The sequence below is a fragment of the Adiantum capillus-veneris genome, chromosome 1 (genome assembly GCF_014529385.1).
Source record: "Adiantum capillus-veneris isolate H3 chromosome 1, ASM1452938v2, whole genome shotgun sequence".
Lineage (NCBI taxonomy): Eukaryota > Viridiplantae > Streptophyta > Polypodiopsida > Polypodiales > Pteridaceae > Adiantum > Adiantum capillus-veneris.
The window spans coordinates 67,048,684-67,064,354 of NC_140931.1; positions in this window are offsets into that span (position 1 = coordinate 67,048,684).

Below are 15,671 nucleotides of genomic sequence, written 5' to 3' on the forward strand. Positions count from 1 at the left end.
GAAAACCAACCATAAGGAGAAGCATGCATTGTATACAACAATGAGACACTTGAAGTTGTTGAGAGCTTTAAGTACCTTGGACTTGAGGTTCTGTCCAATCACAAGTGGGCAAGAGAGCATATTATGCATTTAAGAACATGTGTAATGTGGGAAACATCAAGTGTTGGGTTCTCAAGAAGTATCTTTTTGATGCATTGGTGACACCGATTCTTCTTTATGGAGTTGAAGTGTGGGGCGGGAGCATCTCAAAATCTACTTGGAAAGAGTTTGAGAATGTCCAAAAGCATTTTCGTACAAACTTTCTTCAAGTTAAGACACAAACACCATATATGCTCCTACTTCTTGAGTCGGGATGTCTTCCAATTGAGGTTATGGGCATGGAAAGGGTTGTGGAGTACATGATAAAGATGCATCAAAACCCCTCACATCGACTTCCTACAATTGCATGGGAAGCAAGAAAAAAAGTTCAAAAGACGCATAAAAGCAAGATCTTGAGCATTGAATGGATGCAAGACATAAAAAAGTGGTTTGGGAGATGGGATGCATTACACTTGCTACATGATGCTTCAATTGACTCCCAAGTGAATGAAGCTTTTCTACAACGCCAATGTATTACGGCTTGGGAGAAATCCGGTGGGTCACGCTTCATACATTACACCACCCATATTGCCCCCAACTACAAAGCCATGTTCTTCGCTGAAAGAGGAAACCGTACTCACACTTGTGCACATTGTGCTCACTGCAAGTTCGAGAGTCTGAGTAGCACACACTACTAGAGTGCTCAGATTTTGGTCACATCCGAACTTGGTTCTCTCACATTTTTAGCCATAACTTAGACCTACACACTTTCCTCTCCCAGCCAAAGTGTGGGATCTCCATTGCGACTCTCATCACCACAATTTTGGTGCATCGAGAGTCACTCATCAGCATACACATACTACATCACATGTAACTTTGGTCCCATAGGTCATATTTGACCTTCAAGGACGATAATAAAATCTCTCTCTCTCTCTCTCTCTCTCTCTCTCTCTCTCTCTCTCTCTCTCTCTCCCCCCATCTCCACCATCCCCTCTCTTTTCCCTTCTTCCTCATTCTCTTCCTCTCCATCCACACATCCCCCCCCCCCCCCCCCCCCCCCCCCCCCCCTCTCTCTCTCTCTCTCTCTCTCTCTCTCTCTCTCTCTCTCTCTCTCTCTCTCTCTCTCTCTCTCTCTCTCTCTCTCTCTCTCTCTCTCTCTCTCTCTCTCTCTCTCTCTCTCTCTCTCTCTCTCTCTCTCTCTCTCTCTCTCACACGATCACCTCCCCCTCCTCCCTCTCTCTCTCTCTCTCTCTCTCTCTCTCTCTCTCTCTCTCTCCCTCCCTCCCCCCCCCCCCAACATTTTCTTTGCTCTCCCCTCTCCCCTTCCTATGTCTCTTACTCTAGGACAAAAGAGAAGAAAATGTTGGGGTAGTGGGAGAGAGAGAGAGAGAGAGAGAGAGAGAGAGAGAGAGAGAGAGAAGAAGAAGAAGAAGAAGAAGAAAAAGAGAATTTTAACATCGTAGGAAATTACCCCAAGAGACCTTAAAGATCTATCCGATGAAGAGAGAGAGAGAGAGAGAGAGAGAGAGAGGTTATATAGTGATAGAGAAAGAGAGAGGAAGAAGAGTCGATCTTGCGGAAGGAAGGGCGATTGCTGGAGGAGGAGGGAGGGTGGCTAGAGGAGTAGATGGAGAGAGGAAGTGGAGGAGAGGGAGGATGTTGGAGGAGGAGCAAGGAAAGAGGAGGAAATACATGGGTGGCAAGAGGAGGAAGGGGAGGTAGGGAGGGCGGCCCTCCAAAAAAAAAAAAGCTCGCTCCATTGAGATCGCTCGAAGACCTAGCTCGACTTGGTCTTGTAGTCAAATTTGTGGATGACAGATGTATTGTATATGATCTTAGTTTCGGTGATGAAATTGTTGCATTTGGCATTTTATGTCATGGGGGCTGTATAAGCTCAGTTTGTATGACAAGTGTGGGTGGAATTTTTCAAATGATTCAAAGGCTATTTCAGATGCAAAACTTTGGCATGCACGTTTTGGTCATCTGAATTTTACTAGTTTTCTACGTTTGCAGAAATCTGATATGGTTGCTTCTTTTTCACCTCTTGAAGCACTTGTCAAACATGTTTGTGATGGCTGTATTTTGGGTAAGATGCAGCATTCAAAGTTTCCAAAGGATGGTTCAATTAGGGCCACATGCAGGTTGCAACTTGTGCACAATGGTGTTTGTGGGCCCATGCAAACTCCGTCCTTGGGCAATTACCTTTACTTTGTGACTTTCATTGACGATTACTCCAGGCATGCATGGGTGTATCCACTTAAAGTGAAGTTCGAAGTTTTCATGTACTTCAAACAATTTCTAGTTATGGCTGAAAATGTCTCGAAATGTACTATGGGTACCCTCCGTTTCGATCGAGGAGGGGAGTATATGTCTCATGAATTTAATGCATTTTTGGCTAGTTGTGGGATAAAACACCAATGTACAGTGGCTTATACGCCTCATCAAAATGGTGTTGTACTTGATGAGGATTTGACCGAAAATGACCAGGCTAGAGATATGCCAAAATGGTTGGTGCATACATTGCCTGATAGTAAATTGGATGTACCTTTGCCTAGTCGCGCTCGTTCAGGCTCTTGCAATGTATCTTATGCATCAGATTGTTATGCTTTGGCTGTGTCTAGCTTACATGATGTTGAGGAACCTCTACCTTTTGATGAAGCACAAAATTCAAAAAATTGGATCGCTGCCATGCAATCAAAATATGATGCACTTATAGAAAATGACACATGGACTTTATAGGATTTGCCTCCTGGCAAAAAGGCCATTAGTACGACGTGGGTTTACAAGTTGAAACGCAAGCAAGATGGTGAGATTGATCACTATAAGACTCAATTTGTTGCAAAGGGTTATGCACAACAAAAAGGCATAGATTATGAAGAGACTTTTGCTCCCACTTGTCGTATGACTATTGTGCATTTTCTATGTGCATTGGCAGCTCATTTTGGTTAGGGTGTACATCAATCCAACATTGTTACTGCTTTCTTGAATGGTGACATATTTGAGGAAGTTTATGTAACGCAGCCTTGAGTTTTTGTCAAGAAAGGACAAGAGGATAAGGTGTGCAGACGTAACAAAGCTTTGTATGGGTTGAAGCAATCTCCTCGTTTTCTGTATGAGAAGTTTGACACTCATTTGGTCAAATGAGGCTTTTGTAACAATCCAACAGAAAGCACATTGTATGTAAAGCGTGAGGGTGATGTACTTCTCATTGTGGTTCTTTATGTAGATGATTTGCTGATCACTGGACCAAATGAGAGACATATTGCTGAATTTAAGGCTAATTTGAATGCTACTTTCAAGATGAAAGATTTGGGGTTGTTCCATCGTTACTTGGGTATATAGTTTAAGCAGTGTGATGATGGTATTGCCTTGTGTCAAAAAAGTTACATAGAGACATTGCTATGTAAGTTTGGACTTAAGGATTATACACCTATTGCCACTCCCATTGAAACATGTTTGAAATTGAGTCTTCATGATGCTGGCAATCCTGCAGATGTCACTCTTTACCAAACTGCTATTGGATGCCTCATTTATGTATGCAACACGAGGCCAAATATTCAGGTTGCAGTCTCACAGGTCAACAGATTTATGCATAGCCCAAGGTCTAAGCATTGGCAGGCAGTCAATAGGATTTTCCTCTACTTGAGTAGCACTTTACATCTTGGCTGGTTTTATCCCAAGGGGGGATTATTGCCACCAGACTTACATGCTTTTTTGGACTCAGATTGGATTGGTTGTTTTGACACACGAGTGTCTATAAGTGGTTTTTCTTTCATGCTTGGTAGCTCATGCATATAATGGTTGAGCAAGAAGCAACCTACTGCGCCTTATGGTTGATTGGGTGTTGGACATGACACTGCCAACACTATCTACACTTACAATTAGAGTGCATTGGCAATTGTGAGGAACCCAATTTTTCATACTTTCACCAAGCACATTGAGGTGCATTATCACTATGTCAGGGAGAGGCTCTCAGCAAGAGAGATCAGCTTGGCTTATGTGCCAACATAGGACAGCCTTGCAGATCTTTTCACAAAGGCATTGTCTTGTGAGAAGTTCGAACTTTCCACAAAGCTTTGGGCTTACTCCCCTTTGTGGACTGATCATGTCCTGAGGGCATGGCACTTCCCTTTATTCTATGTGCCAAATCTCGTTCACTGCATCACTCCAAAGGAGACTTTTTACCATATACATGTGGTAGTGATGTGTGTGAACACACTTAGGACCTTCGGGGGTTTTCCCCCTCTTTAGGAGGTTTTCCCCCCCATGCATTGTATATACGTCCATCATTCTAGGGTCATGTATCTTTTCCATTGCACACTAAGTAATACACTCTCTATTGTGTACCTTGAGTTTCCTTCATCTTCTCCAAGCTGTGTGTGTTTTCCTGCAACCCTAATTCCAACATCCATTATGTCAACTTCCATCCAATGTACAATCACATTGGGTGAGTTACTTAAGATACAACCACACCTATGGAGAGATTTTCAATCTACTATGGAAAATATGGCCTTAAAGGGGATAGCCCAAACAAACTTAGATGAATCGCAACACGAGGAGATACGGGCTAAACTTGTCAACTCTATGCCCATGAATAAAGTAGGAGACTATTGTGAGGGGAATGAAGGAAACACGACTCTTCCAGTACAATACAATGATGTAACAACTATGCCTGTTTTGGATAGTGGGATATGCATAGCCATAACAACAAAATATATCTGGAAAGCCTGGGGAAAGCCAATCATTAGACAAACACGTAATAAAATTCAACTGGTAGATAGACACATACCGATGGGGGTGCTAGAAAATGTGATAGTGAGCTCTTCTGGAATTGACTACTAACACACTTTTTCCATTGTAGATTTTGGAAAGAAATTCAACTTTGAAATCATCTTGGGAAGACCGTTCATGAGACAAATACAATTGATCTAGGAGTGAGAAAATGATTATCTATACCTAAAACAAGTTGGATCAATTACTCAAGTAAATTTGAAGGATCATTCTTACAAGGATGTCCACAGGACACCAATTCAAGAGCTGGATTCAAAAACCTTAGCAAAAACTAAGCTACCATCATGGATACATAAAGACATTCCAATTTGGATGTGTGGGGATTTTGAATCAAGCAGTTTACAATGAGAAGACTACTTATTAGATACAGAAGTGAATGATGTGGAATACATACCTGAACCGTTCCTTGAGCATTTGTTTGAGCCCTTTGAGTAGACTCAGATTTTGGCCACTATGGATGTGTGTGTTAACAAAGCCACACCCACACACTTTTGTGATGAGAAAGGCTATGCCATAGTTCCTATCTAGATGGTGAATATTGGAATGATTGAGGAGCAACATGTCTTCTTTGATCACTACTATGATGTCACGGATGAGTTAGGGGAGGAAACACTCACAATGGAGGAAACGGTATCTAAGAAAGAACATGTAAGGGTGAAAATTCTACTCAGGGGAGGAGACGAAAAGTTTTTTGAGTTTTCAAGTCAGCAGATGCCAAGGAAGGTATCACAAAAAACAAGAAAATAACATGAAAAGGAAAACGTCATAACCAGCAATGGAGAACAAAAATCAATTCTTGATGAAAGTGGATGCATTGAACGACGTAAAAGTCAAGGTAACGGGACGATATCCAACAATGAAAAACGTGGCTCAATGTACCAAAACAAACTGAAACCAAACAAGCCTGATTGGATTAAGGAAAAAGAACCTCCAACATAAAAAACCAAGTGCAAAACAAAATATAAGGAGTTGAAATAGACATCGAAAGAAGATTGAACCACGGAGATGGAGTCAAAAATTGATAAACCAGGAGAAATCAGTGTTCCATCTCATTACAAAAAATACACTCTGCAAGATCGTCAAATTGTTATAGAGCAACCATTACGACAACCTAAAGAACCATGAATATCTTATGAAGGGCTGGAGAATGCCAAACTAATTAACCTAGCAGAGCCGAGAGAAGATTTGAAACTAGCATACATAGCTACAAATGTGTTGCAAGAGGAGGAAGAAATTATCATTCAAACATTAAAGGAGTATAGGGATGTTTGCCTGGTCCTATAAAGATATCAAGGGAGTGGATCCTAAAATATGTTAGCATACTATTCCTATGAGAGATGACGCTAAGGCGAGTAGACAACAACCATACACCTACAACTAGACATTTGCTAAGAAGATCAAGGAAGAGATCGAGAAGCTCAAGGAAGCTAAGTTCATCTTCAAAATAGAACACACTAATTGGGTATCACCTATTGTGGTGGTGCCAAAAAAGAATAGCAAACTCAGAGTGTGTGTAATGGAAATGGCCTATGAACATTGAGAATAGCGGAATTAAGAGAACTGTAGTGAGCATTTTTACGAGACTACTTGGAGAAAATAGAGGGTGAACTTGATTAGCGGTAGAAACATAACCATTATACTTAATTAGCTTGGCATGAACAATACTTTATAAGAGAGATAATTAGAGAACTTGAAAACAATTGAGGATTGGATTTATGTGGAGCCGGTCCCCCCTCCAAAAGGCTTTTGTATTATGATTTCTCCCATAAAGAGAGACTTGATACAATACGAGCTTTGTGTTCCTTGAGACCTTGATGGTGCAATGAAGATAAAGAGCTTCATGCACCACAATTATGCCTGCAACTTAGGTAAATGAAAGCATTAACTTGTCCTCAGCCTCAATCCCAAGAACTCAAACACCTTCAAATGTGGAGAGAGCTAGCAGGGAACGAGGGTAGGGAAGAGGAAGAAGAAACATTCTTACGAGAAAGAAATATTTCCTCAGTTATCATCACTCTTCTTGCTTAGCATAGCATAGTAATGAAGATGGAGAAGATGGAAAGCTTTAGCATTGAAGCATGGCTCTTGGTTGGGTTTGCATTCCATAGCCAAGAGTGTTGGTGTAGGCTCTCAACTTATTTACAAGCTTGGAGAAGGAGATGAAGTTCTTGCACTTGGCACTTCATACAATGAGAGTGTGTGTGAGTGTGTGGGAGAGAGTATATCCCTCAAGCAAGCCCTCTACTTGCATGGTCGACCCCCTCTTCTAGCTCATGCTTGTGGCTCATTGGCTCTCTCAAGCCTAGCCAATCACAAGCCTTGGTCAGGATATTGGCAAGCTGTTTCTTGAAATTTACAAGCTACAATCCGAACAATGTCACAATAAAAGGATATCTTAAAACAACTCGCAATTTTTGAAAAGCAAAGGTGTGGCAAATTGCTACCAATTCAAGAACATCTTGAGATTCTTCCATCACCTTGGCAACGGTAATTGTACCCAAAAAAAGGCGCTTCAATATGGCATCAAAAGTGGATAAGTTTAATGGATCCGGCTTCCACACCTGGCAAATCAAATTGAAGGGATATCTGATGCGCAAGAATTTGTGGAGTGTCGTCAAGCCGCTATTAACCGACGAAGCAGGCACATCCGCTACATTTACTAGAGCGTTATCTGCCGAGCAACAATGCAAGGACAAGCAAGCATTATGTATTTGTTAACCCTCACGGCTCACGGACACCCTATCACCTACGAGACGGACGTTGTAACCTACGGTGGACATTGTATTATTTATTTGGTAGAGTCAGGTACCGGGCTTGTCGGTCCAATAGGAAAAGGGTAAGAGTGATCGCCGATGAGAGGCGCACTCTAACTGGGACATTCAAGGGATTGGTTGGCTAAGCATGGGCGCCCAAGTGTGAATGGGGTGAGCTCATATAAAAGCCAACTAAACCTAAAATTCACTCATTCTCTCATTTGTGCAATAGAAGAGTGCTCTTGCTCCATCTCCATCTCCATCTTCTTCTTCTTCACCTCCTTGTGTGTGTGTGTGTGTGTGTGTGTGTGTGTGTGTGTGTGTGTGAGAGAGAGAGAGAGAGAGAGAGAGAGAGAGAGAGAGAGAGAGAGAGAGAGAGAGAGAGAGAGAGAGAGAGAGCGATCGAGCATTGCGGCGGCACGACGGCGGTGAAGCGGTTGAGTGCGACGTAGCGGCGTTTCCTTCTTCTTTGTGGCGAGGAATCCTCCATGACAGGAGCATAGAGCGGTGAGTGACACACCATTGCCCTCTTTTGAGCTTACTAGTTAAGCTACTTGTGTGCTTGGAGCTGTCTATGGCTCGCACACAGTGTTAGGCAAGGCCCTTGCTTCGACAGTGCGGCAAGGAGCGCACATTTTTGGCGTCGTTGCCGGGGAATCGCCCTGCACTGAGCCCAAGAGGCACTTTGTGCTTCTCCTATGAGTTGTTTGTAGTAGGAAAGAAGAGGAAGAGGAAGAGGAATGAGTTATTTTTCTGCAAGTTGTTAATTTCTGTATTGTCTGCAAGTTCTGTGATTTCTGCATAATGTTGTGTTTTCTGTTTGCACACAGTCTTTGCACAATTAGTAGTCGTTAGCTTGTTCGCAGTGAATGAATAAGTAGGTAGGCAGTTAGCAATTTCCATTTGCACACAGTCTGTACACAGTTTTCTGTCAAGGTTTGCCTGCACACAGTCTTTGCACAGGAAGGTACTGAGACAGGAAGTAGGTGGACAGTTAGCCCACTGTCAGTAAGCAGTTAGCAGAGTGGTTAACAGATTAGTTAGTGGTTAGCAGCACTGTTAGTAAGTAGATAAGGTAGTGAGCTGTCTGTGAGCTGTTGACAGAGAGGTTAGGTAGGTGTTGACAGTGTGTGTGGCCAAGAAAGGGTCACCTAAACCGCGCGCGGTTGTCGCCTCAAAAAAAAAAAAAAAAAACCGAAAATATTTAAGCGTGAGTGACTAGGGGGCTACACTAAAATTTTGATCGAGATCGGTTCCCCAAGCCCAAGCCCAAGCCCAAGCCCAAGCCCAGGCCTCAGTCCTTAGTCTTATGATATATACTAGACTCACTCTTATATATATACCCTACCCCCTCAAGAGGGAATGAGAGCATGTGGGGCAAGTCCTCCACTCTCCTCCCTTCTCTTCCCACTTGCACCCTTAGACTTTCTAATTTCGGCCTAGTTCCCTATTAGAAATTGACGGTTTTAAGGATTCCGAGGGCATAAAGTGACCAAACAGAAATCTGTAAAGCACGGCACGTCTCTCTGACCGAGATGCTCGTTTTGAGCTATCATACGTTCTATTCTATAGCTGGGTCAGAAAAAAAGGACAAAAAAGTCAAAAAATAAATAAATAAGAAAAGACTTGGGTTGCAAAACACCCAAAATTACTAGGTGAGCAACCTTCACGGGAACTCACTGACACTTCTAGGGGATCCAAGTCATATGAACCTACGCTCTGGACGAGTGTTAGAGCACGAGCATATTGGTAGTGCCTCCATTTACGCGGGCACCCATTATTCCTCCACCCTAGGTTCTGGACCTTCGGCCGGGACTCAAGGTAGCACGACCCAAGATCCTCATATCGCGTCTAGTGATTCTTCCTCTGACTACGAAGTCATGGAGGGGTATCCTACACCAAACCCTGATAGTTCAAGTCAAGACATGCATGCCATGGGCCCACGGGCCGGGTCTAGCGTGTTTAGCTGCTTAAAAGAGACCCTTAGTAGAGCTACTCGCTCCGAACATGCGGTTAATGAAATAAATGAAGGGAGTGGAGAGGTAAATTCGTCATTCATGCCTAAAATAGACCCTATGCTTCTTGAGAGTGTGCATGTGAATGTTCCATCCCTTGCACCTCCTGATCCTTTAGGACTATCTCCCTCTGAGGTTTTACTACCTGATGGTAGGAGTCTTGCCGAAGTACAAGAGATCGAACGCTATATGCAAGCAACAAGGGAGAGGAAAATAGAGAACCTACGAAGGCTAGAACAAAGTCGAGCCCTGAAAGCAAAGGCTCCTATGACAACAATCATGCCAGCCGAGCAACCGAGTGCTCCCAAGGTAGTAGTCACGGAGGGGCAAGCAATGGGGAGCAATAATGCTTCCACTTCGAGGGAAACCTCCAGCAAGCCAGGCCTAGATGGGATATTCCTAAATGAAAATTGGGAGTATGACCTACAAGCAGAAGCTTTAATTGATCGGTACACAGGACACACCTATCATGTGGGTTGGTTAGATGTTCTACAATCCACATCGGGTGCTACTAGCATAGATGAGCAACAACAAAAAGTCTGTGATGTCCTCCATAGGATTGTCGAATTAGAAAGACAGAACACAGGGATCAACATGCCTTCAACAGGCCTAATGAGATTCTTGGATACGGGAAAGGCCAACCAACCAACCCTATCACAAATGGAGACTCCCTCAGTGAGCCCCATTGATCCTCCATATGTTGTTTTGCCAGGAGCCTTAGTACAATCTGAGCCCACAAGTGGCAGCTTTACCTTCCCAGATCTAGCTCATCTTTCTCTTAATGACACTATGGCTACCATGCATATCCTAGTGGTGAGCATGACAAGAAGTACACCATGGAGTTCATTTGTTAATACTGCACCGATGCCTAGTAGCACAGTGCCCCTAACTATACCTACATGTATGTATCAATCATGTGCACCTGTCGTACCTTAGCCTCATGTAGCTCCTACACCTCCGGTTATTCCAAGAGCTTACAATCCACAATGGAATTATCCAAGCTCTTATACAAGTGGAGCCATGCCATTTAATAAGAACATTCCATATCAGGCACCCCCTATGCCTAGGGCCACGCCTGTAAACTTTGGACCAGCGTCTAATACACCACCATACGAAATATGGGACCCAAGAGCCGCGCGTATGCCAAGGCCAAGGCCAACTCCCATCTCACATGTGGTTCCAGGAGCACATACACCCATTATAACTGCTCAAATAGGAGATTTGGCAGCATTTTCTCAAACTATCGGTCGCTCTATTGCGGAAAACATGCGTAGTGCACCTGATAGAGAGCCTAGGAGCAAGGCAGTTCAAGTAGCTAAGCTCACACAGAAATTCAGTGGAGACGGAGATGCTAGAAAGCATATGGAAGTCTTTGAACATGTGTGCGATTCCTTGGAAGAGCACAATGAGCTACATAAGTGTAAGGCTTTGAGTTTGACCCTAAGCGGAAAGGTTGGAGATTGGTATAGAACCTTAAGAGTAGAAGAGAAAACGATCTACTCTACTCTTAGGAGACTGTTCTTAAAAGAATACATACGAGAGGGAGTACTTTGGGGTGTAGCCTCTCAGCTCCAGAAAGCCCAACGAGAAGAAGGTGAATCCGTGAGAGACTTCATTAGTCGCCTAAAGAATTTGAATTCTCGATGCAATCCAAACGAGCGATTCAACAACAACCAATTGCTCGATAGATTCATTAGGGGACTACGACATGAAAGTATCTATAATGGCCTAGTCATTAGAGGTATCACTACTTGGGAAGCAGTCACCATGAATGCAATCCAATTGGAGGATAATTTAATGATTGCAGGAGAAAGAGTGTCCGCCGAGCCGAAGTCTAGTAGCTCGCAAGCGTCAGGGCATGAGCCAATGAAGATAAAGCCAATCGTGAAAGAGCAAACGATATCTGAGATGACTTTGGCAGATCTCACCAAGGCCATCCAAGAAAGCCTTAGGGGTAATCGTGCTCCACAAAACACTCATATGTATCCAAGAAGGGAGCAACAATGGTGCTCAATTTGCTTGGGCCCACATACTACGACTGAATGCCCTACTTTCAGAGTAAAGTTTAACGGGACTTGTAACGCGTGTGGTAGGTATGGCCATCAAGCGAAGGATTGCCTAATGCTTAAACGCATCATGGAAAATAGACCGCCTATAGCTTGGGCAGACTCACCTCGAGTTCCTGCATTGATGCCTACCCCACCCATGGAGCAACAGTTTCCATTACAGCACATGGTCCCTAGAACCCAAAATGTGGTCCAAACCACACCGTTGCCACCTCCAGTGCTAGGACCGCAACCCCCTCATCCAAGAGTTACACCTATGAACCAAATAGGTTGCGAGTCATCTAGTACTTATGTAGATTGCGAAGAGGACATAGACTCTAGTATCACCTATGGAGTCGACATGCTTGAGGAGTGTCCCATGTACTATATGGAAGACCATTGGGGACAAATCAAACCGGTATATCAAGTTACTGCGCTAGCAGCAAGAGGCCAAAACATTAATAGTTTTTCCAGGAGACCACCTCTTCAGTGCTACGAATGTGGTGGACCGCATCGAGTAGCGGAGTGCCCCATTAGAATGCAAAAGAATGATGCACTAATGCAAACAAGTCAAGGGAGTGCATCGGCAATGCCAATACTCACTTGTAATCGTTGTAGCATAGATCATTTGATCGCACAGTGTCCTAACAATCCAAACGCACCGAAAATCACACCATTGAACTTAATAGAGATTTTTGATGGGACACCACCAACTATAAACATAGCACCAGTGAATGCACTCACACGGTAGATGCTCCAAAAGAAAAATTACATCCTCGAAGAGAGAGATGCTGCATCCATTGGCCGAGCGAGAAAGAAGAAAACACGAAGAAAGAAATCCCTTAATGCTTCTAGCTCAAAACCTAGTTCAAAGACTAACATAGGGACAAGAGAGGATCCCATGTATATGAATGACCCTGAGGATGACTCAGATTCGATAGAGACCACGGAGACCAAAACTGTTACTACAAAGGAAAAAGCCAGTGAGGAGGATCACGAGAGGGAATTACGACGAACACCAAAAGAGTATTCAAAGTTAAACCACCCAGTTGCGAACCCCCAAGATAAGCCACGAGAGACAAAAAACGAGGATTGCAAGAGAAAGATTGGAACCTATCCAAACCCAACAGTGGAAATTGAACGAGTCCAACACCTGAGGGGTTTGGTGGAAGAAACTCAACGAACATTAGAACCTGAACCCAAACATATCCAGATGTCGGACACCGTGTTTCCCACACAAGTTCAACCTCACAAGAACTACAGGCCGTTAGCTATACCCAGTATCATTCGGGAAGAGAGTGAGGGTAGGACATCTGAAAGTGGACACACACCTTTCCTACTAGAGAGAATGTTTGGTGAGGGAATGCCCGACCCCCTTGAGGAAGTGGAGATTCCATCTTCACCATTCTCTTGTCAGGGTCCTACGTCCCACAAGATGCCATTAAATGTTGCCAAATTGATGGATTTCATGTCTTCAGAAGTTAGAACCACCATCATGTCCAAACTATATAAAGACCCCGAGCTAGTCTCAGCTCTTCGAGCCTTCCTCAATGGAGAATTATAGGCTGGATTACCACAGTTTGCACATATGAACAAACTTGACTCGGTAATGAAGGATGAGGAACATTTAGCACCACCATCTGACCTAGCGGGACATGAATCTGTAATTGAAATACCCGTTAACAAGTTGGGGCAATACTTTGAAGATGATGAATCTAATGCTACTCTACCAATCACTACTAAAGGATTAACTGTAAAGGGGGTCCTTGACGGTGGTGCGGGAGTCAGCATGGTGACAAAGAGTTGTTGGGAGTCTATGGGGAGACCTCACCTTGAAGCCACAAGCGTAGTGGTAAAAATGGCTAATGGATCTATTGTTACGCCTATTGGAATGCTAAAGGATCTCAGGATCAAGGTCTTGGGACACAAGGTAAGGCAGACCTTCATTGTTATGGATTTTTCCAAGCATCCTATGTCATTTGAGACGATCTTAGGGCGTCCATTCATGAGGGAAGCAAAAATGGTGCATGACTGGACCAAAAACCACGTCTACTTACAGTTCCAAGACTCTGTCATTCGAGTTGATCTTTTAAGTGGTCGAACGCATCCTCTAGGAAATAAATTCATCATTGATAATCGATCAGACACAACAATTCACTCAGCTCCATTACAGTATTGTTACACGTGTATCGAAGACACGGATATTGGGGAGAACTCTCCTTATATGGATATCCTACCCGGAATGGCTGAGTCAGACAATGTCGATTGGGTGCACCTAGCGGCAACTATAGATACATGGGGAGCTAGAGGAACAACGTGGGTAACACCAGATGGGGAAGAGATACCACACATTGCACCAGTAAACATGTTAGGTGTAGCGCATGTAACATCCGATGATAAGAAATAGGCACACCCACCTGCGAGTGAAACCGATGATTCCTCAAAGGCTTCAGGCCAATACACATCAGAAACGGAATCTCAGGGAGAAATGGATTCAGAACCTGAGGAAACATCGAGTGAACCAAGTATAGAAACTGAACACCCAAGGCCTAGTACGACCATCTATGGTAATTTATATGAGAGTGAAGAAGATAGAAGCGAAGACCTATCACGCAAGTCGAGTTCAAACATTTACCAAAATCAAAACCTTAACAAGAAACAAAGGTCATATAAGAGACGACGATATTGAGCAAATGTGAGAGCTAGGATAAACAAGGAAAGATCTACTGCATAATGGCTTAGCTATCTAGGGGCATGTGATGCTCATCGAAAGCTAGTAGACAATTGGGGTGAACATCTCCAGAGTGTCATGTGGTGCAGCCCGCGACTCATTGACCTCGCTCAATTGGAGGTTACAAAGCCGAAATTGAGTCGAACTATAAGAAGACGTCAAAACCGAGAGTTAGCACAACAACAAAAGGAGGCAGAACTAAAAGAAAGGTGTCCGTCAGGACAAGAGCCTGCTGACTTACATACGGCTCCTGAACATTTTAAATCTTATATCACGGGGGAGCGAAAGGTTGTGTATGCCAAAGCCCAACGAATACCTACCAATGGAAGCAGTGGAGTCTATGATGGTCCAGCGGTAGTTAAAGAGATAGAATTAGCAGAACCAGGTGAGGATTCTAAACCAGTCTTTATTGCTCAAGACCTTACCGAAACTGAAGAGGCTGTACTTAAGGAGATCCTCAAGGAATACAAGGATATCTTTGCTTGGACATATCATGACATGAAGGGCGTTCCACCTTCTGTGGTGCAACATACAATTCCCATGATCAACATTGCTAAACCCGTCCAACAACGACCCTATCCAATGAATCCTAAGTACGCCAAAATTGTACAAGAGGAGATTGAAAAACTTATCCAATGTGGATTCATATACCCTATTGAGCACTCAGAATGGGTTTCTCCAATAGTCATTGTGCCAAAAAAGAATGGGAAACTAAGAGTGTGCGTGGACCTCTAGAAAGTTAATGCAGCTACTAGAAGAGATCATTATCCCTTGCCATATTCAGAACATGTGCTTGAAAGAGTTGCGGGCAAGGAAGCTTATAGCTTTTTAGATGGGTACTCTGGTTACAATCAAATCAGAATTGCATTAGAGGACCAAGCTAAAACTGCTTTTATCACAGAGTTTGGAGTGTTTGCATTTCGTGTTATGGCTTTTGGCTTAACAAATGCCCCGGCTACATTCCAACGATTAATAAACACTGCGTTTAAAGAATTTCTAAGGGAGTTTTGTGAAGCTTTCCTAGACGACCTTTGTGTTTATTCTTCTTGGGAGAAGCATTTGTTATATCTACGAAAAATATTTGAAAGGTGCAGATTTTATCGCATCTCATTGAACCCTTTCAAATGCCAATTTTGGGTTAAGCATGGAGTCATTCTAGGGCATATAGTGTCCAAGAACGGGATATCCACAGATGAGAGTAAGATTAAAGCCATTGCCGATTTGCCACCACCTACTAACTATAAAGGAGTTCAAAGAT